General features: G+C 41.1%; 1 long non-coding RNA gene, 1 other non-coding gene and 2 pseudogenes across 2 annotated transcripts; 2 read left to right on the top strand and 2 right to left on the bottom strand.

Moving 5' to 3' along the window:
- Positions 1-2477: 2477 nt before the first annotated feature.
- On the bottom strand, positions 2478-3809 carry LOC107526082 (ribosome biogenesis protein NSA2 homolog pseudogene; annotated as a pseudogene).
- A 9340-nt stretch (positions 3810-13149) lies between these two features.
- LOC148091527 (uncharacterized) lies at positions 13150-19030 on the bottom strand. The gene is made up of 3 exons (XR_015715625.1): positions 18851-19030; positions 15438-15537; positions 13150-14068 (listed from the first exon to the last, which is right to left on the bottom strand). It is a non-coding gene; the product is annotated as an uncharacterized LOC148091527 (long non-coding RNA).
- On the top strand, positions 16830-17522 carry LOC107526072 (GTP-binding nuclear protein Ran-like; annotated as a pseudogene).
- Positions 19031-19558: 528 nt separating the features above from the next.
- On the top strand, positions 19559-19640 carry TRNAS-UGA (transfer RNA serine (anticodon UGA)). The gene has a single exon. It is a non-coding gene; the product is annotated as a tRNA-Ser (tRNA).
- Positions 19641-23490: the final 3850 nt, after the last annotated feature.

The raw sequence follows: 23490 nt of genomic DNA, 5'->3' as shown, positions 1-23490 counted from the left end.
ATAAATTGAGTTTATATTTTCACATTTCTAATATTAAATATTAATTAAATGAACATATGTTCTCATGTATTTTCAGTGTTTATGAACTTGTTTAAATTCCTTCCTATAGGTTTCTTATGACACAAAAACACTGCATAACCCAGAGTTTTACATCAGGAAGAGGCAGGAGAAGGGAGAAAAGTAACTACATTTGCCCCCAAAATTCTTTCAACTCCTTGATAAGCAATTTAATTCCACAAGATCCATGATCCTATATAGCAGCTTCATTGTGAATAAATGCTTTTTAGTCCACCTTTTAAAGCATTATAAACCCAGTCCCATCTGTTTCAGATACTTCTGGTGCCCTGCTCACACCTGCTCAGCCTCATCTCTGACTCCAGTCACACCTGTGGGGGACAGTACCCGGCCCTCACATTGTCAGTGTCGCACCTCCCATCTTTCACTGAACGCCCCCCGGCCTTCTCCAATGCCACAGGCGACACGGGGAGCCCAATCAGTATGTGTATATCCACAGAAGGTCACAGGAATGAGTGCCCAGGACTAACTCACAACCAGTGTGGGGGGGGGGAGGGACGACTGGTAGGCAGTTCTAACTACTGCATAAATCTCTATGCTGTGCATCCACCATATTTAACCTACCTACTTTCACAGTGATAGACTTGCCTTCTACTCCCCTACCATAAAAAACACTGCTACAAACACGCTTACAGTAATACTTAAAATAATGTTATTTACTGTAGCAAACAAATCCAAAATTTCAGTGCTTAACAAAGTAAGTTTGTTTCTTGCTCATTCAATAGTCCAATGCAGGTATTCCTGAGAGATGAATATCCTTCCTTCCTGTGCTGGTGCAGAAAGATTACATAAAAAGATCACACAAAAAGCCAAAATTCAAATCTAAGTTGTCTCATTCCAGAGTCTCTGCTCATAATCACTCTGCTGTGCATGTCTCTTTATGAACATGGGTGAAAATTTGTAGTGCTATCTTTATTACAGATTAAGATCTCATATTGTATTAGATATTAAACTATTGTCTCTTCTGCTCCTATGTTTTGCTTCGTGATACTGGAGTTGAATCAACAAACTACTCTCCTTCGTTAGCTGACTTACTGTTGGTTTCTTCCAAGGACACTAGAAGGCAAGAGGATAGATGAAGCTGGCTTCTTTCCATCTCCTTGTCATTCATACAGCTCAACCCATCACCCCACTGGCAACAGCTGTCCAGTGTCAGCTCCTTTACACTCCCAGATATGACCTCTCCGTGTCCCCTCAACCCAACAGGACTCTCTCCTCAGAGGATGGAGTCCCAGCTGCAACCAGGCCCCTGCTCCATGCTTGAGGGCTCTAATAACCCCCAGGCTCTTCCCTGTGTTCTCCCGAGGCTGGGACCTGTTTCCTATTTTCTCTCTGGTTTCCTCAGGTTTTCAACCCTCCAACACCAATTTAGCCATTTCCCAATAGTCAATTATTTTTATTGAACCTCCTAGTATACGGTTTCTGATTTCTTGACTAGACTCCGACTGATACACATATACAGTCAATTCTCATTAGTTTTGTTATAAAGTTGCCAAAAACACTGGATTGGTGACTACTGAACCATTGCTCCTAGGAGAAACACAGTGTCTGTGAATCTGCAGTAACAGTATTTCCACTACAATCAATACTTTGCCTTGTTTTATGCGTTTTTCTGTTTAAAAACACCTAACTTGTAATTACTGTTAAGTACAAACACTGAACTCTCAGCCAACGGCACTATAACTCATGCTGAACAAAACTTATCTAGCACAAATATTTTCTCCATAAAGTACATCACAACCTCCTTGTGCTTAAGAACACTAGAGAGCACTTCAGTACTCTGTGTGGGTGCTATTTTAAACAGTGAAATCACCATCCTAAAGCACAACAAGGCAGAAACATGGCTCTAAACAGACCACGAAGAGGACACATTCACAATGCGAGAGCTGAAACCTCTATTAACCGCTAAGCTCAAGTAAACAAGTTCCCATATGGTGAAATTAAAGGCAAGTTAAAGCTAACCAGTCCCAAAAGATCTCCTTCAATTACTTATAGTCTTCAAATTCCTGCTTTTAAAGGCTTCAAGATAGGACCGACTGTAAAAATATTTGATGGAAGAAGTGAATCGAAAGAACTAGACCAGAGAATGAGACACTGAGCAGCCGAGGCCTATAAACTGAGGAATGGGAAATACATAGACCTAAAAGGAGGTGTCAAAAGGAAGACGCATGAAATGAGAAGCACAAAACCCTAGTAAGTTAACATTTTTAAGCACCCACTATTGCCTGTTTACAGTTTATGCCTCTTTGGTGACGTGAGAAGATATATTTAAGTATTTACAAAAATAACATGATAGGCAAGTAACTGTTCCCTCATCCTTACTTCTAAAATGATAACTTTCCACAATACAATTGTGGGAAAAAGAAGAATGAAATTAAAAACTGTTAAGCAGCCTTAAAATATTAAGTTTACAAAATATTTTTTAATGACATGGACAATGCTTATTCCATAACATTAAGTTGAAAAAAAAAGTCCAAAGCTTATAATTGTGAAGATAATGTTTTCTAAAATTTGTAAAATTATGCATAGAAAAAAAGGGCTTCGAAGGAATATTGAGGGACGATACCTTTGGGGGAAGGGGGAATGTTCTTTCATTTCCATCTTTACATCAGGATTTCTAGGCCCCTCCCAGTAATTTGTTAAATGCAATTTTGGCAACAACACTAGAGGGCGCTCCATCAGTGCTAACACGGTGGTTTCCAAACTTAACCCGCGGGTCCTACAGCACCCCAATCACCTGGAGGGATTGTTAAAACAGCTTGCTGGACTCCACCTCCAGAGTTTCTAATTCAGTAGATACAGTATTTCTTTTTTTTTAAAGTGGGCCATTTTAACGTTTTTTACAACAGAATAAACAGTTTCCGTGATGATTGCAGACATGTTCCCTGTGTGGCAGGACTCAGAAACATCACAGTAAAGGGGTTTTCCTGACTGGTGCATAGTCTTCAATAATTATAAGGAGTCACTTGCTGTCAAACCAATAAGACTGCATTTATGCATCTATCACTTTCAGGATTGCTGGTAACTGGGCATATTTTCCCCAAATACCTTGCCTCCTTGTATCACAAGGCCCAACTTGCTCACAGTCACAGCGATGACAATATCTTTGGGAATAATACCCAAAATTCTATAAAGAGGGGATGAGGGATTCTTTTGCACAAAGTATTGGCAGGCAAAAGGTGACTTGCAGTTTGGTATGTGTTACCTGGGCCTTCTAGAAATGCAAGCCCATTGGCCTTTCACATGTAGGTGGTATTCCAGTAAAGCCATCTCCAACAAAGCAGACTTGAGTAATCCTCTCCTAGGCCTTCTTCTTTCTCTTTCCTGTTTTATAACTTTAACACTTCTGTTTCTCCTTCCTGGGCACGAACTTTGGGGAGAGGGACTTCCCATTTTCCCTCTTTCTCTATTCATTTTATGTTTAATCCTATTGAAAAGTACTTGGGCTCTGACTGTCCCCTCTGTCCAGTAGACATGCAGATGCTGCTCCTTGTGGCATCTTTCATCATTCTTTTGTTTGGTATTTTCTCTTTTCATGCAGCTTGATAGTCTTCATTTGTATTTTCTCAGCATGGCGCTGTTAGTGGTAGAGCTTAGCCTTCAGACCAATCATCATTTTTGCCTTCTTTGAATGTTCATGAGCCTCTCACCTTCCCTCTTTCTCTTTTTATCATAGTAATCCAACTGATATCATAGAGTTTCTGGCGCAACTCAATATATTCTTTCTGTGGCATAGTTACTGGAGCAGCTGGGTGCATTCCCCCAGCGCAGTGAAGCTCTCAGCTTTCAGGCCTCAGGGGCCCACGAGCCAACTCTGCACAACTCACCACAGGAAAGGGAGAAACTGCACTTCCAACACGCTCGCCAGCGATGCCGATGCTGCAGGTCTGGGAAGCACGCTTTGAGAACCACTGTTCTATTTACCATCTGTAATTATTAATAATTATAAAGCTATATAATTATGTAAAGCTCCATAGTTACCTAGATCTATTTGGTCTACCTGTTGTTATGTGGTATTTTATTCCAAAATTTAAAAAAAAAAATTGGCCATCTGTACATTTGATTGATAGAATGAGAACAAATCTGGCCTAACTATTACCCATGGCTGGCAAGAGTCTGCTTTACAGATAAAATGGTGTTTCCTTTGAAGCTTCATTAGTAATTCCTAAATCTTACTTACAAAATAGAGAGCTGTTAATAAGAAAAGTAGGAATTTGAAGGCAATCTAATTTTTATAAATAGAGTTGTAGGGGGAAATGAAAAGAGAAAAGCTGTCTCTGGCACATTTCCTACCCTTTTCTCTCACTGCCCCCCTAAGGTATCAGAAATTATTCTCATGAAATCTCTCCCACATTAAGCCCAGTTCAAAAGAGAAGCTCTATCACAGAGTGACAACGATGATCATTCTGTACAGCATGTGACAAATAACAGCGTAATGTGCTGGTGAGAAAAACCAGAAACATTTACAGATCTATTAACTTATTTGTTAAATGAACCATTTCTTGATGAGATTTTCCGACTCTCTAGCCTGCATTTTCAAAGTTCTGTAGCAGTACATTTCTAAATATCCTAAAACAAAAGCATTAAAGACAACATTAATCTAATTTTTTTTACTATGTCTATTCTAAATTAATTTCTCCATTGCTAAATTCAAAGAACATGATAGGCAGGAATGATATTAATATCCTTTTGTAATTTTCTGATAAGAAAACTATAAGCTCTGTACAATGTAGTTTTAAAGGAACTGGATGGTCAGAATATAATACTTTGGCTCATTTCCAGAGTGGCTGATACATTAAGAACAAATTTATGTTCTAAGAAAAGAATCAATATCAAGATTTGACTATCATTTTGGGGTGATAAAAATTTTGGGCCCAGCCTGTGTGGCTCAGTGGTTGAGCACCGACCCATGAACAAGGAGGTCACGGTTTGATTTCCAGTCAGGGCCCATGCCCAGGTTTCAGGTTTGATCCCCAGTAGGGGGAGTGCAGGAGGCTGTCGATCAATGATTCTCTCATCATTGTTTCTTTTTTTTTTAAATATATCTTTATTGATTTCAGAGAGAGGAAAGGAGAGGGAGAGAGAGAGATAGGAACATCAATGATGAGAGAGTCCTTGATCAGCTGCCTCCTGCACGCCCCCTGCTGGGGATCAAGCCTGAAACCCGGGCATGTGCCCTGACCGGGAACCGAACCCCAATCACCTGGATCCTAGGTCACTGCTCAACTGCTGAGCCACGCCCCGCTGGGCAGGAATTTTTTTAAAAGAATGTTAAGACTTCTTGTTAAACGTCAATGAAATCTACAGTCTTTTACCCAGCCACACTATCGAACACATACATAGCTGGAAAATATTTTTTCCCTTTCATTCACCCTTTCTGAGGAAGCTACTGGACTACATGCTCCCCTAAACTGCGAAAGTAAACCATGAAAGAGGAAGGTGTGACCCAGGAAACAACAGAATACAGTAAAGGAGAGCCTGACCGGGGAGCCGGGGCTTAAGAGCAATGGGTCCAGACTGGAGCAGAGAACAGAAGGGCTCTAGAAAAGATACATGGATGAAAGGAAGAGAGGAAGGAAAACAAGGATGGAAGGAGGGGGAGAGAGGGGGAGGGACGGGGGAAAAGAACAGACAGAGGCAGAGAGGGAGAGAAATCTAACAACCTGATGCATTGAAATATAATGACCAGTTTATAGTTCTGGCATAGAATTTGGGATGAATTGGTGATAATCATAGAGAAAATTAAGCAGACAAAAAAGAACAATACAATCATTAATGCCTGGGAAAACAAAGGTTCTAGGAGAAAGGAAGTTTAATCATAGTATAAAATATGACTTAGCTATGAATAATAATTACATAATCACAGTAATATAAACACTGAATATTGTTTTAACCAAACATCATCACATAATCTTCAAGGTAAGAGACAGGAAAAAGGAGGAGTGTATTTTAAAAGCTGAAGGCTTGTATTTTATAGTCAATAGTGAAGAGATAAAATCTGACACTAAAAATTCAAGAGCCAGTAGTATAAGAATATTGTTTAGAAAGAAGGAAGTAAATATCAGAATAAACAACTATAAGAGTTTAGGGTGGTTATCGTATCTGGAAAGTGAAATATGAGAACAGAGAGCATGGAGCAGGAAATGCTGTTTTTTCATACTTGTCATAATACAGTTTTCTTTTAACAAGTGTTTGTATCATAGATGAAAAGTAAAGCTTAACTGAAAAACAGTATTTATAGCCCTGGCCTTGTGGCTCAGTTGGTTGAAGTGTGGTCCTGTACACCAAAAGGTTGCAGGTTCAACTCCTGTTAGGGCACATACCTAGGTTTCAAGCTCCACCCATGGTGTTTCTCTTTCACCTCAGTGTTTCTCTCCCTTCCTCTCTCTAAACATATCCTCAAGTGAGGATTGAAAAACAAACAAACCAGTATTTATAGATTTCCACAATACTAACTGTTCAGCTTATATTTTAAAAATCAAAGGATTGCCCAGCCGGGCGTGGCTCAGTGGTTGAGTGCTGACCTAGGATCCAGGAGATCAGGGTTCGATTCCCAGTCAGGGCACAAGCCCGGGTTGCAGGCTCAATCCCCAGTCGGGGGCCTGCAGGAGGCAGCCAATCAATGATGACTCTCCCATCACTGATGTTTCTATCTCTCTCTCTCCCTCTCCCTTCCTCTCTCTGAAATCAATAAAGATATATTTTTTTTAAAAAATCAAAGTACTATGCTTACATTCAAACACATTTATGATTAAATAGATGTTTATTCACTTTAAACCTTACTTGAGCATCTGATGGAACATACTCTTAGGAAAAAAGTGTCATAAAATCTCAAAAATCATAATTTTAACAACTATTGTTGATCAGTAAAAATCTGTTACTAATTTCACCCAGGCTAAGAAGCCCCTTTTCTATGTCCTAAGCAGTTATTAATATTATGTAGATACATAGATATAACTTTCTCATTAAAAATGCAGTTTTAGGATAAAAAATATAACTCTTCATTTCAGAGCTTATCAGCAATAGAATGGCACTAAATCTTACTACATATTTACTTGAATAATGAGCCAACAAAACAAAAATGGTCAGAAGTTTTGTAATCAAAATATTGTTCTAATAGAGTATGAAATTAGATAAAATGCCTTTTAATTTAATATCTCTAACAACATATTAGTTTCTCATTATTTTGTCATTTTCCCCTGTAACTCTATAAGACCTGAGTATTAAAACTGTGCAATACAACTTACCAAGAAAATATTAAGATTTAGGTTAAAGATGACAAATTGAACACACCCTTATCTGCCTTCCCTCGCAAGATGCCATTAAAATTGTAGAGCTGAGCAAACAAGCTGAGCTCCTAAATGATCAGAGAGCAAACACGCCAAACCTGGAACAGTGTTTAGGAGGGAGAAGCACAGAGAAGGGAACACTGGCAGATTCCCAGTGCCCCATTGCCCACTACACAGCTAAAAAATGTAATTGGTAGCTAAGTAATGCATGCACTTGCTCAGAAAGAAATCAAATAATGTGAAAGGAGTTGGAATAAGTTGCTTATGTACCTATATTACACATGTTTATTTAAATTTTCAATTTAAAAAATAGTACAGTTCCATTTTGGAAAAGCTGAGAATAAAAAATGAAATGGCCCACATATATTTTCTTTGAAAACTTGCTACTATACTTTTCAGTTCATTAGATCTGTTTTTTCCCAAAAAGGTACCAAGTCAAATCATGATAAATCAATCTACTTGAATGCGTAAAAGGCATTTCAAATATAATACATCTAATACATGGAATTCTAGATTCCTCAGCCCTTGCCCTCAACCTACTCTCCACTCCTAGATCCTATCTATATCCCACCTCAGTGCTTTTCTCCAACATTTAGGAAAGAGGCTGTTCTCTGCTTGGAGAAGGCCACTGGGAGGCCTTCTGGTGGTATGCAGTCTCTTCTACTGTTCTACACAATTCACTTCTGGAAGAAGAGCTGGACTCTTCTTCCTTGAAAAGTGCATAATTGGACACAACCTTCTTAGAAAATAATTTAGCATCATCTTTCATTACTGGAGTGTGTTCCTGCAAATACCCCACTACTGCTCCCTTCACCATTCTAAGTGTCTAATTCCTTCCTATTGTATTTGCTTTTCTTCCTGAGAGGCATTCTAGAAAACACAACCTTCTCCATCCCATTACACTGCCATTGATGTTTTAGTAACGTTTATAAGTGAACACTCTGGGAAGCTCGCTGGTAAACAGAAACAAAATCTGGCTCTGGCCTTAAGAGATTAAAATATGGCGGCAGACTGAGTAGAAGCTACACTGACACTCTCCTGGGACCAATCTGGATTTACAACTAAAACATAGAAAAACCATCCTGAAAGCCAACTGAAGACGAGCTGGAGAGCACCCTCATAACCAAGGAGGAAAAGTGGAGGCTGCAAGGAGACTGGTAGGAAGTGCGGGCGCGAGAGGGCTGCCTGGGCTCCCACAGGCAGCAGCTAAAGGTCTGGAGGGATAGCTCAGCTGTGGGGGCTCCCACTGAGGACTCTGGGCCTAAACCCCAGGTTGGGCTTCCCAGCCCAGAGCACCAGAACTGAGAAAGGTGCCCACATAACACCTGGCGGTGAAAAGCAGCCTGGTTTCTGTCTGCCAGGGAGAGGCAGCTGGAACTGCAGGCACCCTCTTAAAGAGCCATTGCACAACGTTTCGTGTGCAGCCACTCACCTTGGGCTCCGGCGGAGGGGGAGTGGAGTGGACTGGAGCTGTGTGGGGAGAGTCTGGGGAGAGTCATTGCCCCAGACTGTAAGGGACATCTTTCTCAGGAGGCCAACTTTCGGCTTTTGCCTGAAGGGGGAAGCAATTGCCCCACCCAGCTGGAGAGCCTCTTACCCTGCCCAGAGGAGTTTCTACAGCCTGAGGCTTGTTAAAAGACTGATAACAACCAGCTGCCCCACCCTGTGGAGCTTCTACAGCCTGAGGCTCATTAAAAGAATCAGATGAACAAGTCTGCAGACTGAGGCAGACTTCAGGGTGCTCTGAGTTTTTGCCTGGTCTGTTTTGGGGCCTGGGACTTAGAAAAGCAGACTTTAGTGTGCATCTCGGGATCCTATCCAAACACATCCAGCCCCAGCAGTGGAGACCTCAAGCCTGGGGTTGTTGATAGCCCCAAACAGGGTACTCAGGGCCAGTCACAAACTGCATCTGACATTGGCCTGTACCAGAGACCCGCCAAAAAGACTGAGCATCCTAGCAGATCTACCTAACATTTAGCCAAAATGGAGAGACCAAAAAACAAGCCCCAAATGAAAGAACAAGAGAAATCTCCAGAAAAAGAATAAAATGAAACAGATAAGCAACCTCTCAGATATAGAGTTTAGAATACTGATTGTAAGGACGCTCAACAGCATGAAACTATGAAAAATGACCCATCAGAAATGAAGAATGACATAGCAGAAATAAAGAATACATTCAAAGCAGAAATAAAGAATACATTCGAAGAATATATAGCAGATTAGAAGAAGCTGAGGATCGGATCAGTGAATTAGAAGACAGGGTAGAAAAAAAATCACTCAATCAGAAACCCAAAAACAAAAAACAATTAAAAATCAGGAGGACAGTCTAAGGGAGCTGTGGGACAGCATAAAACATAACAATATTTGTATTATAGGAGTGCCAGAGGAGGTTGAAAGTAAGCAGGGGTTAGAGAACCTGTTTGATGAAATAATGGCAGAAAACTTCCCTAACCTGGTCAAGGAAAAAGGCACAGAGGTTCTGGAAGCACAGAGAGTCTCAAGCAAGAAGAATTCAAAGAGGCCCACGCCCAGACACATCATAATTAAAATGTCAAAAATCCAAGACAAACAGAGAATCTTAAAGGAAGCTAGAGAAAAGCAAACTGTTACCTAAAAGGAGCTCCCACAAGGCTGTCATCTGACTTCTCATTGGAAACTCTACAGGCAGAAGGGAATAGCATGAAGTATTCAAGGTAATGCAAGAGAAGGATCTGAAACCAAGACTACTCTATCCAGCAAGATTATCAATCAAGCTGAATGGTGAAATAAAGAACTTTCAAGACAAAAAAAAGGTTAAAAGACTTTATCACTACAAAACCAGCATTACAGGAAATGTTAAAGGAACTGCTATAATTAGACGTAGAAATAAAGAGAATGAGAAACAGCTATAAAGAAACAAAATGTCAGTAGATAAATATATTTCAATAATAACCTTAAATGTAAATGGATTAAATGCCCCAATAAAGAGATATAGGGTGGCTGAATGGATAAGAAAATATGACCCAACTATATGCTGTCTACAAGAGACCCACCTCAGAACAAAAGACTCATACAGGATGAGAGTGAAGGAATGGAAAAAAATTTTTCATGTAAATGGAAATGAATAAAAAGCTGGGGTAGCAATACTTCCCTAAGAACAGGAACAAGACAGGGGTGTCCACTTTCACCACTCTTATTCAACATAGTACTGGAAGTCCTAGCCAAAGCAATTAGACAAGAAGAAAACATAAAAGGCATCCAAATTGGAAAGGAGGAAACAAAACTGTCATTATTTGCAGATGACATGATATTGTATATAGAGAACCCTAAGGACTCCACCAGAAAACTACTAGATTTAATAAATGACTTCAGCAAGGTAGCAGGATATAAAATTAACACCCAGAAATTGATGGCATTTTTATACACCAATAATGAACTCTCAGAAACAGAAACTAAAAAAACAATCCCATTTACCATTGCAACTAAAAAAATAAGATACCTAGGAATAAACTTAACCAAAGATGTAAAAGACCTTTACTCAGAAAACTACAGGACACTGAAAAAAGAAATAGAGGAAGATATAAACAAATGGAAAAATATACCATGTTCATGAATTGGAAGAATTAACATCATTAAAATGTCCATACTACCCAAAGCAATCTATAAATTCAATGCAAGCCCTATTAAAATACCAACAGCATATTTCACAGATCTAGAAAAAACACTTCGAAAATTTATCTGGAACAAAAAAACACCCCAAATAGCCATGGCAATCTTGAGAGAGAAGAACAAAGTTGGAGGGATCACAATACCAGATATCAAGTTATACTACAAAGCCACTGTAATCAAACAGCCTGGTAATGGCATAAGAACAGACATATTGATCAGTGGAACAGAACAGAGAACCCAGAAATTGACCCATGCCATTATGGTCAATTAATATTTGACAAAGGAGGCAAGAACATACAATGGAGTAAAGACAGTCTCTTCAATAAATGGTGTTAGAAAAATTGGACAGATACATGCAAAAAAATGAAACTGGACCACCAACTTACACCATACACAAAAGTAAATTCAAAATGGATAAAAGACTTAAATGTAAGGCATGAAACCATAAAAATCCTAGAGGAAAACATAGGCAGTAAAATCTCACACATCTGTCATAGCAATATGTTTGCTGATACATTTCCTAGGGCAAGAGAAACCAAGGAGAAAATAAACAAATGGGACTGCATCAAAATAAAAAGCTTCTGCACAGCAAAGGAAATCATCAACAAAACGAAAAGGGAGCCCACTGTATGGGAAAACATATTTGCCCATGACACATTGGATAAAGGGTTAATATCCAAAATATATAAGGAACTTATACAACTTAACAAAAGGAAGACAAACAATCCAATTAAAAAATGGGCAAAGGACCTAAATAGACACTTCTCCAAAAAGAACATACAAATGGCTAAGAGACATATGAAAAAATGCTGAATGTCGCTAATCATCAGAGAGATGCAAATTAAAACCGCAATGAGGTATCATGTCACACCTGTCAGAATGGCTCCCATCAACAAATCAACAAACGGCATGTGCTGGCGAGGGTGTGGAGAAAGGGGACCCTGGTGCACTGCTGGTGGGAATGCAGACTGATGCAGCCACTACGGAAAACAATGTGGAGGTTCCTCAAAAAATTAAAAATGGGACTGCTTTTTGATCCAGTGATCCAAAAGGAATCCTTCCAGGAATATATCCTAAGAATCCTGAAACACCAATCAGAAAGAATATGTGCACCCCTATGTTCACAGCAGCGCAATTTACAATAGCTAAAATCTGGAAACAGCCCAAGTGCCCATCAGGAGATGAGTGGATAAAAAAGCTGTGGGACATTTACACCGTGGAATACTACGCAGCTGTAAACAAGAAGAATCTTGTACCTTTTGGGACCATATGGAAGGACCTGGAGAATATTATGCTAAGCGAAATAAGCCAGACAGAGAAGGACAAGTATCACATGATCTTACTTATATGTGGAATCTAAAGAACATGATAAACTAATGAACAAAATAGATTCAGTGGCATAGAAGCATGGAACAGACTGATGAATCTCAGAGAGAAGGTGGGGGTGGGTGGGTCGGTGGGTAGATGGGGAGATATTAATCAAAAAATGTATATGCGTATATACATAACCCATGGACACAGACAATAGTGTGGTGAAGGCCTGGGGCGGAGTGTGGGTGGGGGGTAGAAGGGGAGAAAAAGGAGACATCTGTAATATTTTCAACAATAAAGATAAATTTTAAAAATATAAAATAAAACATATACAGAACTTGCATGTTTTATATCTTGACTGTATCAATGTCAGTATCCTGGTTGTGATGTTTAACTATAGTTTTGTAAGATGTTACCATTGGTGAAAACTTGGTGAAGCATACATAGGATCTCTCTGTATTATTTCTTAAAACTGCATGTGAATCTACAACTATCTCAAAATAAAAAATGTAAATAATAAACAGAAAGAAAGCCAAAAATGTAGAAAAATAGACACTAAGACACTTTTGGTATGACTACAAATTGGGAAAACATCTCTAAAAGGTAATTTGGCAACTGGTACTAAAAATCCTTTTAAAAATACTTTTGATCAGAAATTGCAAATCTAGGAATTTGTCCCAAGGAATTAACCAGTCGAGGACCTAAAGACGCATGTACAATGAAGCAAGCAACATGGTTTGTAACCATGAAAATTTGTCATGTACACAATTAAAACTATGTATAATTATATGTAAGTATAAGAGGAAAGACAAAGTAGAAATACCACAAAAAAGCTTTAATTGGGTTGAACTGGGGTTTTTTTATTTTTTCAAGCTTTTTATTAACATTATTATATTGTTTTCATAACAAAAAGAATTACCACATACATACTATATATTAAGTACTGTGCTAGGCATTTTTGTGAATCATAAGTACTTTTCCACAATCTGGATGGACAGGAAACATTTCACAGAGGAGTGGAAATGAGCGAAGGAATCTAGTTATGGGGGGGCAGGGAGCTGAATGTATTAATTATGTATTGCTGTTTAACAAACTACCCCCAAACATGGCAGCTTTAAACAATTCTTTAGGAGACATCTTTGTATATTTAAGGCATGAGCATAAATGAGTTCTATAAGGTCAAGACTTGATTTTCCTATATAATTTAATAGCCCCAAAGACAAATCAAAATTAGTAAGAAACAACATTTCTTTTGTAAAGAAGTAGGACAGTGTTATAATTCCTCAAAGTTATGGGAAGACTGGTCTGTAGGTCTAGTTGTCTCCCAATTACAACCATAATATATTGATCACAGCTGTATTTTGATGTAATCTTTAAAATTATTTTTATGATCTGTTCTTAATTTCAGTTGCCTTTATAAAAACCACTTGGAAACAAACCCTACCATCAATTCTATAGAAGGAGCCAGTCCAGAGAGTTTTATGAGGCATCAACTCAATTCTCATAAATTAATCTGGGTATAAGATTTAATTCTTAATGAATTAATCCTGTGATGTTTAATTAGGTCTAAAAGTAGATTAAGATGTCTTTGATAGGTCCAGATTTCCAGTATTCCATAGTCAGTGGGTACCACTTTGGAGAACTTGAGATTGAACATCACACTGACACCAAGCCCTTTAAGAAAAGAAGATTCCATCCTTCTTGATTCTACTTCTTGATTCTTAATCGATCATGGCATTAAAAGACTGATTAGGTAGGAAAATCCAATAAATAAATTGCTCTAGTGCTGACTAGACTGTATCTCATCTTTTTCAAACATGTAAGTAATACAATGACTAAAAAGCAATTCACAATTAATTGCTTGGGCTTCAAAAGTACAGTTATTTGCAATGCAGCAATTCCATGATAATTATTTCCATCACTTTTCTTGATGCCTGTAACTTACCAACTAAATCTCCATGAGGGTTTCGTTGCCAATAACTTAGTAATTTTTATTGGCCAACCTGAATTAAATCCCCTTACATATGTTTTCCAAAATGTACAGCTAGTTATTTTCCAATCAATATAGAATTAAATTCAAGAATCTTGAATGGTAGCTAAGCCTCTAAAACACTGAAGCTGTTGCCAACTATATTCTTTTCAAAGGAAGTACAGGAGCACACAAGGCAGCTAAATTAAAATTTCCAGACTCTGATCACTTCTTGTTGGTTACTGTGTGTGTTGTGTAAGAGAAAGAACAGGGATTTTGAGATGATCTGACTGGCTTAGCTTGAGTTGTGCGGTGGGCAGGGTTCTAAGATGGCTCCCAAGATACCTGCCCCCACTGTACACACCTATATAACCCCCCTCACTTGAGCAGGAATTGTGAATATAATGAAATAGTCACTTCTGCGGTTACATTATGGTTGTTTAATGATGGGGATACATTCTAAGAAATGTGTCATTAGGCAATTTCATCATTGTGCGAACATCACAGAATACACTTATACAAACCTATATGGTATAGCCTACTATAAACCTAGGCTGTATGGTAGATCCTATTGCTCATAGGCTACAAATCTGTACAGCATGTTACTGAACTGAGTGCTGTAGGCAGATATCATTCAGTGATAGGAATTTTTCAGCTCCATGTCAATCTTATGGGATTGACCACCATCATATGCAGTCCCTTGTTGACCAAAATGTCATTATGACTGTATATTATATAAAACTCCATTGTAGTAGACTAGAGAGCAAGGCCTCATGGCCTTGAAGAAGCCAAACTCTCATTTGTAGAGAGGTTCCATACGAGAAGATACAGTGGGCAGCCTCTAGGAGCTGAGAATATCCCTCCACTGACAGACAAGTCCTACAACTACAGGAGCTGGATTCTGCCAACAACTAGTGATCTTCAAAGAGGGCCCCAAGCCTTAGATGGCCCCACAGTCCCAGTAACCATCTTGAAATCTGGTGAGATGCTAAGTAGAGGACCCAGACAACCCAGGACCATGCCCATAACCACACTCTCCTGATCCACAGAAACTATGAGATAATAAATTCATGTTGTTTGAAGCCACTAAGTTTATGGTAATTTGTTATGCAGCAAAAGAAAACCAATATAAGTCACATGCTTACCCCTTGGCCTTAACAGTTGAAATAAGGTTGCATCCAAATGGGGAGGGGTGGTCCTCCTTAAGCAAAATTTAAGTGTCATCATCAGCTGGGAGGATGGATACTGGAATAAAGAACAAAAATTATCCAAGACACTATATTCAGCATCATAGGCCTTCAACATTCAACTCACAACTCTCCCCTACCATTAGCTCTATCTACTGCCATATACACACTTCTTGATCTACATGTCACTGAGCCAGACACTAACAAAGAACACATGAGGGCAACAAAATCTAGTAAGAATGTTGGACTAATAAAACATATTATCATCTTAAATCTGCCCCTACTTAGCTATCTCACACTGGGCAAGCCACTCAAGGGCCACAGTTCCCTGTCTGTAAAGAAAGGCATTAAATTAGCTTTAATGTTTCTTTCAGCACCAGAATTCTATGGGATATTCTTTAATAATAAAAAAAAAAAAAAAAAAAACACCAAAATAATTCAAAATAAATTTTGATTTGCCATAAAAGAACAAAGAAATGCCATACTGCTCCTAAACACATGCCTCTCAGTATTCCACCTCTGCAAGAGGCATCAAGAAAAGTTTTTGAGAAAACCACAAGGCATTTGCCTTTCACACCCAAATTAGCTTAATAAAAACTACCACACAAAAGAAGAGAGTCTGGGAGTGGCATGGAGGAGAAGGCAATCAGAACCACCAGGGGACCGTCACAAGGTAAAATGTCCATGGTTGCAAGTCAATGTTTTGTGATGTAGTTGTCATGAACCATAATGTATTTGTTATAATTGTGTGGGAACATATGTATTTTACTTCTTTTCCCTTATTTGCCACTCACTACATTAAATGGCAACGCTAAAGACCTAATGTCAGAACTATAAGAACTCATCTGGAAATTCACACCTTTTGAAAATATAATCTATAACAATTTTGATCTCTTGGGTCATTTTAGCAATATGATAAATCAGGGGGGTAAAAGCATTTTTGTTTTTTGAAATGCCTACATTAATTCAAAAAAGCTGAAAATTAAATGTTAAACGTAGTATTTCACTTTTGAAATGTTGCAAAGAAATTTTAATCACAATTGTTCTCACCAAATACACACTGACTTGCAATATTTTTTTTTCTCAGTTTTCCTTTCCCCTCAACAACAACAACAAAACCCTCTGAGTAAGTTCTCAAGCTTCACCCAAATAAAAGAAGTCCTTCAGAGTGGAATTTTTGGTTGAACTATTTTAACCATAATCAGCTCCCATTACTGTCAGGCTTTCAGGCAGGTGATGGGGACTCTTAAGGGGAAGAGGTTAGAAGGAGAAAGAGCATTTGACTTGCACTTTCATCATCCTTCCAGCTCAGTCAGCCAGGCTGGAGACGCTTCTGGAAGTAACCTCACCATGGCCACCCAAGGAGAACCCCAAGTTCAGTTCAAATTTGTATTGGTTGGCGATGGTGGTACTGGAAAAACTGCATACATGAAACATCACCTGACTGGGGAATCTGCCGAGAAATGAGTAGCTGCCTTGGGTGCTGAAGTCCATCCCCCCGTGTCCCATACCAACAGAGGACCTATTAACTTCAATGTGTGGGATACAGCTGGTAAGGGGAAATTTTGCAGACTGAGAGATGGCTATTACATCCAAGCCCAATGTGCCATTATAGTGTTTGATGTAACTGTAAGAGTTACTTATAAAGGTGTACCTAACTGGCATAGAGATCTAGCATGAGTGTGTGAAAATATCCCCATCATATTGTGTGGCAACAAAGTGGATACTAAGGACAGGAAAGTTAGGACAAAATCAATTGTTTCCACCAAAATTAGAATCTTCAGTACTATGAAATTTCTGCCAAAAGTACAACTCTGAAAAGCCCTTCCTCTGGCTTGCTAGAAAACTGAAGAGCCTAACTTGGGATTTGTTGCCATGCCTGCTCTTGTCTCACCAGGAGTTGTCATGGACCTAGCTTTAGCAGCACAATATGAGCACGACTTAGAGGCTGCTCAGACAACTGCTCTCCCAGATAAGGATGATGACCTGGGAGAAGAAGCTGGAGCCCAGCTCAGAAGTCGTTTTCGTTTGGTGGTTGTTTAATATGTTTGTATTGATTTGAGAGAGAGAGGAAGGGAGAGGGGAAGAAACATCTATTGGCGGCCTGCTGCACTCTCCTACTGGGGATCCAACCGGCAACCAGGGTATGTGCCCTCACCAGGAACCGAACCCTCTTGGTTCATGGGACGATGCTTAACCAACTGAGCCACACCGGCTGGCTGGGCTCAGAAGTCGTTTTATAGGCAACTGTCCTGTGATGTCAGTGGTGCAGGCTGTTTGCTACTTTATTATATAGCTAAGCAGAACCTGTGCTTGATCTTTGGGATGCTAGAGGAGATGAATGGGATTCAGAGTAAATGCGGCAATTTAAAAAATGCCTTCGTTTTTTTGACCTGAAGATTTAGTTGTTTTGGAACGCAGTTGTTTCCTTATTGGGTTTCAAATATAAGACTGCTACAGTCACATCACAATATTCAGTGGTGAAATCTTGTTTGTTACTGTCATTCCCACTCCTTTTGATTTAGAATCGGAATAAAACTATACTTCAAATTCTTTTTTAAAAAAAAGAGAAAAAGTTTTTAAGTAAATATCATTCAACTGCACAGAAAAAAAGAATAAAAAAGACATCAAGATAGAACTAATAAAATAGTAAGAAGATTAAGTTATAGGTTATCTCAGAGCACACGTAGAATCTAAGAACAAGATAAGAAGACAAAAGTGCATTTCTTCTTCGATAGTATCTATTGGAAAAGTGCAAGTAAAATTTCATATATGATAAAATTTATGCCTAGGAGCGACAGTAATAACTTTGTTCCCATATACGATTCATCGAGAAATTGGGATCACCGGTGTAGCTCTGCCAAATTAAAAACAAAGAGATAACATTTCTAAAAGCAACAATCTCAAATTAGATCAGACTTCTTCTTACAATTCTCAAGTATCTTGCTCCCCTCCACAATTAAATCGATTTAGACACTTAGCACCATAATTTAGTTAAAAGAAGTAATATAGAAAAGTCTCAGGAAAAGTCACACAGCTATGGAGGTCATTTAACATCCGGGCTTCCAAAGGTTAAGGCTTTGCCGTCCTGCCTTAATATGAAATGTAACATTATGAGAAAGACGGTGAGGTTTGCATGCACAGTTTTAGAAATTTAAACTAGTAAAGGCCACATAGCCTTTGCCCAAATTGCCCATGAACAGAACTTGCTGCCTGCGCGGCCCACGTGCTGCGGTAGGAGCTGCGCATGCGCCCCGGGGTTGCCGGGCAGCCCCGCGAGCCGCCTCCCCCCCTCAGTTCCCTGGGGTGGGCGAAGGGGGTGCAGCCCCAGCGGGTCCCAGAGCTTTAAAGAAATGACGCAAAAAAGTCACCTAATGCAGCAGCTACACCGAACAAGGGCGGGGATTCATGGCACTTAGAGTGCAGACCTAAGGCGCAGAACCTGGCTCTCCAACCCCCTCCAAGGTCCCCGTCACGCGAGAGGGCCGAGCGCACTCGAGGGCCCCGCTTTCCTGCCGCAGGGCTCGCGGTGGCGGGGTCACTGGGGAGAGACAATGAGGAACGACTCGAGGGGCAGCAGCCCGGGACGCGGGGCGCACCCGCAGCGGCCGGCTGCTCAGGCCTCCTCCGTCCCACAATTCCGCAAAAAGAGGCGGCTCCAAGCGGAGACGCGCTGCGGGAGGGACGCTGCCCTTCGGGGAAACTTCCCGCGCGCGGCCCGCAGCCCGGCCCCGGGCGGGCCCGAGCTTCCCCGCTCTCGCCACCACCCAGTCGGGAAGCGGGAGAGCAAAAGCCAGGCCGGCGACCGCAAGCCAAACGAGGTTGTGAGTTTCCGGAGCGGAGCGAAGAAAACGGTCCCTAAGACCTTCTACTTAGAGGAGTTCAAGTCCACGGCTTAGGGGAGTCTCCATTACTCCTTCCGGCCCACGACGCAGGTCCCACAACTTCAGCCGCCAGCGCCCCGCCGCCCCTCCGAGAGCGGAGCTCAGGGAGCCGGAGCCCCGCCCACTCCCGGTGTGGCGCGCGTGCGCACAGTTATTAATACACTAAAGTGTCCCCGCCTCCCGTTCTTTTCCGTAGCAGCGATGGCCGAGTGGTTAAGGCGTTGGACTTGAAATCCAATGGGGTCTCCCCGCGCAGGTTCGAACCCTGCTCGCTGCGAGAGCGGGTGGTTTCTCCTTTTACTCTGCTTTTTGTTAAACGCCCTCAAATCATACCCTTCGCTCTTCCCGTTTTACTTCCCACACGCGTTGGCTACACGGGGCGCCGACGGAAAAGCTGAATGTGCCGGAGAAAATCCAACGAACGTCCGGGCAGCAAACAGCCCCTGCTTACGCTGAAGGTCGAAGTCTGAGTTCTAATCGGCAAGCCAAGGGTTGTAAAATCTTGTTCCTTGACGTGAAGAGCAAATTCGCAAAATAAAAGGAACATAGTGCTGGAAGTTTCCAAGCTGTCACCATCTAAACAAGCTGTCGTCTCATTAAAGCTGATGACAAGGCTAATGCTGCCTCTCCTTCCATCCCAGGGTCACCGCCCACGGTCCCCGCCACATCCCAAAGTGGGGTGAAATAGGAGATGATAAAAACTTTTAAAAGTTGGACTTCCAAACCATGATGATTACATCCACACACTAACTAAAGCAATGTTAAGGACATGGGAAGGCCTTCCCCAGGCATTGCCAAGTGCAAAAAGTTGGACAGTTTGGAAAACAATTCATATTATGATCACATTTTTATTCAACAATTCATTCCCGTGGCCAGAATGGGAGAAAACGGATGAATGGTGGTTGGAAAGAAACAACCGAAATGACAGCAGCAAGTGTCATCTCTGGATGGTGGGATCTAAATTTTCTTAACAGATAGTTTTTCGCTTAACTAGTTCTCTACCATATATTGACCCAGTATTTTTTTAATAAAAGGAAATTGGGAGGTTAGGCTGTGAGGCCCTGCACAACTCCTTTCTGCTCCCGTCCTCCACTTTCACCTTCCCCCTCCCACCCCATACTTTCCAGGTGTCCTTGGGGGTCCCGAACACCTCGAGGCTGCAGATCGCTTTCTGTGGTACCTGAGCTAGTTCCCCAAACAGCCCCCATCCCCTTTGAGACTTGGCTGAACAGATCCACTCGCCACATTCACATCTTCAGCCCATCCTCTCTGTCCAATCCCAACCTCTTCTGCCCGCCTTCAAGTCACTTATAAATAACTGCGTTCGTTTCCTAGCTGGTCCCCTTCCGTCTTTCAGTCAGGATCACACTGAGCTGCAACTAATGGAAAACCCAACTCTAGTGACTGAAACACGTAGGGGTTTCTTCAAACCTGAGAGTAGGCAGTTCTCAGATGGAGCAGGGAACAGGGCTGTTCCCATCTTTCTGCTCTGCCATTCTTAATGCACTGTCCTTGTCCCCTGCTTGTCCCATCGTCGTAACAGGTTTGCTGTTAGGACCTCATGTCTATATTCAGCTAGGAAGGGGAGAGACAAGAATCCTCAGTTTATGTCTCATTTACTTGGCCTATGTAACATGACTGCAACTAGCTAAAAGGAATTCTAGGTCAGTAAGTGTTTTTGGCTGGGTGTATTGCTGTTCACATTAAATGGCAATTCCATTGGTAAGGAAGAAAGATGGATGGGAAATGAGAGAGCAACCAACTGTATCTGCCATAGCCCCCTAATAGGAAAGTCAAAACGTGTAGGCATAAGGCCTTCGAAACAATTCAAAATGCTCCAGTAATAATTCCCATAACCACAGCCTCTGCTGACTCAAATGTCCCCTGGATGTAGTGCTCACTGCCACTGTCTCATAAAAGGACAACAAAGACTGGAGTTACAAAAAATAAAAAATTTTTTAAAAAGCAGGTCTGAAACTTTCCCTGCGGAATGACAAAGGTTATTACAACACAAAGGAGTTTTGGGAGGTCCCTGAGACTCACTCTCAGTTACTGCTTCTGCTTGCAGAACCTTGTAGGGATGAGATGGATGACTCAGTGAATTTTTTTCAGTACTTATGTTAGTGGCAGTATGATACCTCAGTTCTTGAGTTCAGCCAAGAGTGAATTCAGAGCCAAAAGTTTATTTAGCCTTTTAGAAAGAAAGTCACAGAAGCAGAGGAAGTGAGCCAGCTGGGCTGCATAGACTCAGGAAACAAGTTATGGAGGCAAAAGAAGGGCCCTTGGAGCTTAGGAGAAAGAAAGCAAAGGATACGTGCCTGAGAAAGGAAGGGTTCAGGGGAGACAAGGACATGCTCTAGAGATAAGAAGAGCGGGCAATGGGCACATTGTCTTAAGGGTTTTTATCTGTTTTCTAAAGGTAGGGATTTTAGGGGGGGTTCAGGGGAAGCTCTCAATAGAATATTCATCAGCTTTCCAAGTATGTCCTTTCAGGGTCCTGGTCTCTGATTGATCAGTACCAGGGTAGATCAATCATCTGGTTTTGCTTCATCTGGTTTTGCTGCTTTTCTGGGCCTGGAGCTAAAACACAACTGAGGTCTAGCTATTATCTCTAGTTTGACCAAACCTCTGTCTCTGTGATCAACAGACCCCAGGCTTTGTTCCTGAGATTATTTGATGCTAATCAGAACCTAATTGTCTTTATGTGTGTGTGTGTGTGTGTGTGTGTGTGTGTATCTTCATTGATTTCAGAGAGAGGAAGGGAGAGGGAGAGAGAGCGATAGAAACATCAATGATGAGTGAATCATTGATCGGCTGCCTCCTGCACGCCCCCCACTGGGGATGGAGCCTGAAACCTGGGCATGTGCCCTGACTGGGAAGCGAACCTCAATCTCCTGGATCCTAGGTGGATGCTCAACCGCTGAGCCACGCAGAACCTAATTGTCTTAATGCTTAAGCAAATGGCCCTGCAAGGCAGAAAGAGGCAGGTGAGTCAGGGTGGTAGATAAAGCCAGTTTGAATCTGTCTGTTTCCCCATTCCATTGCCAAGGAATTTCCCTCGCTTCTTACTATCCTACCTCACTTACATGAATATCATGACAGTCCCAACTCCTTTGCAAGACTGACTTGAGGGTAGATTCATTTTAGAAATTAATTTATTTCTAAAATGCAAGCAGAGACACTGCTATCTTGCTGTTCTTGTTTCCTGCTTTTGCCATAAAAATTAGCCAATATATCGTTCTGCTCTACTTGTGACAATTTGATTTTGGTTTGCATTCATCCATGCTTGAAAAATGACCACTGCTCAGGCAGATTGATGCTTCCTGGGCCACTCATTTCTAACACATATTAATACATTAGCACCATCTTCGAGTAGTATGTCTTTCTAAATTATTCGTTGTTTCTCCCCCACTACTTTTTAAGCTTCATTTAAAAAAATAATAATAACCCTCTAACCAGTTTTCTCAAGATTGTCTCTATAAAACATCCAGCCTGTCACTGATTAGGCTGTATCTTCATATTTCAATTTTTTAGTTACTCTCTTTTTATTACCTATTATTATTACTGCAGCATTTGGGAATTTCTCACTAGAGGGAATGTTTGGCTATTGGGGAGTACAAAGAGATTTTCATCTTTCCAGCAAACAACCCACCACACAAGCTGTAACATTTCCCAGTTATGACTCTTCTGCAATCCCACAGGTTCTGGGGGGTGCTGTCCACTTTTTAAAAGTGATACAATTATCAAACTACTTGTATGTAGTTATTCAGGTATGGTGAGGCCAGCAGATCAGGAGAAAATTGCCACTGAAAAGATAATTTGTTACAGTCCGCAAGGGGAGACGGGGCATGCCACTCCAGGGGGTCAGTGCAGGGACCCACAGGCAGCCCCAGGTCGGTCTGGAGGCTGAGGAAGCAAGGGGGAAACGTGGGCTAGAGCACTGTGGCGCCTGCAGGAAGGAGCAGGGGAGGCCGAGCGAGCAGGGTTCGGACTGGCTCGTCTGAGTGATTTCAGCAGGCTATGGGGCTTAAGAGCTGTCCCTAGTTGTCTGATACCTGGCCTAGGGGTGAGTAGGGCAGGGGAATAGTGGCCCTGAGTGAAAGAGCTCCAGAAAGGAGGCGCTGAAG

This window comes from Miniopterus natalensis, chromosome 14 (genome assembly GCF_054644295.1).
Source record: "Miniopterus natalensis isolate mMinNat1 chromosome 14, mMinNat1.hap1, whole genome shotgun sequence".
Taxonomy (NCBI): Eukaryota; Metazoa; Chordata; class Mammalia; order Chiroptera; family Miniopteridae; genus Miniopterus; species Miniopterus natalensis.
The sequence above is the reverse complement of the archived record's forward strand: the minus strand, read 5'-3'. Positions and strand labels throughout refer to the sequence as shown.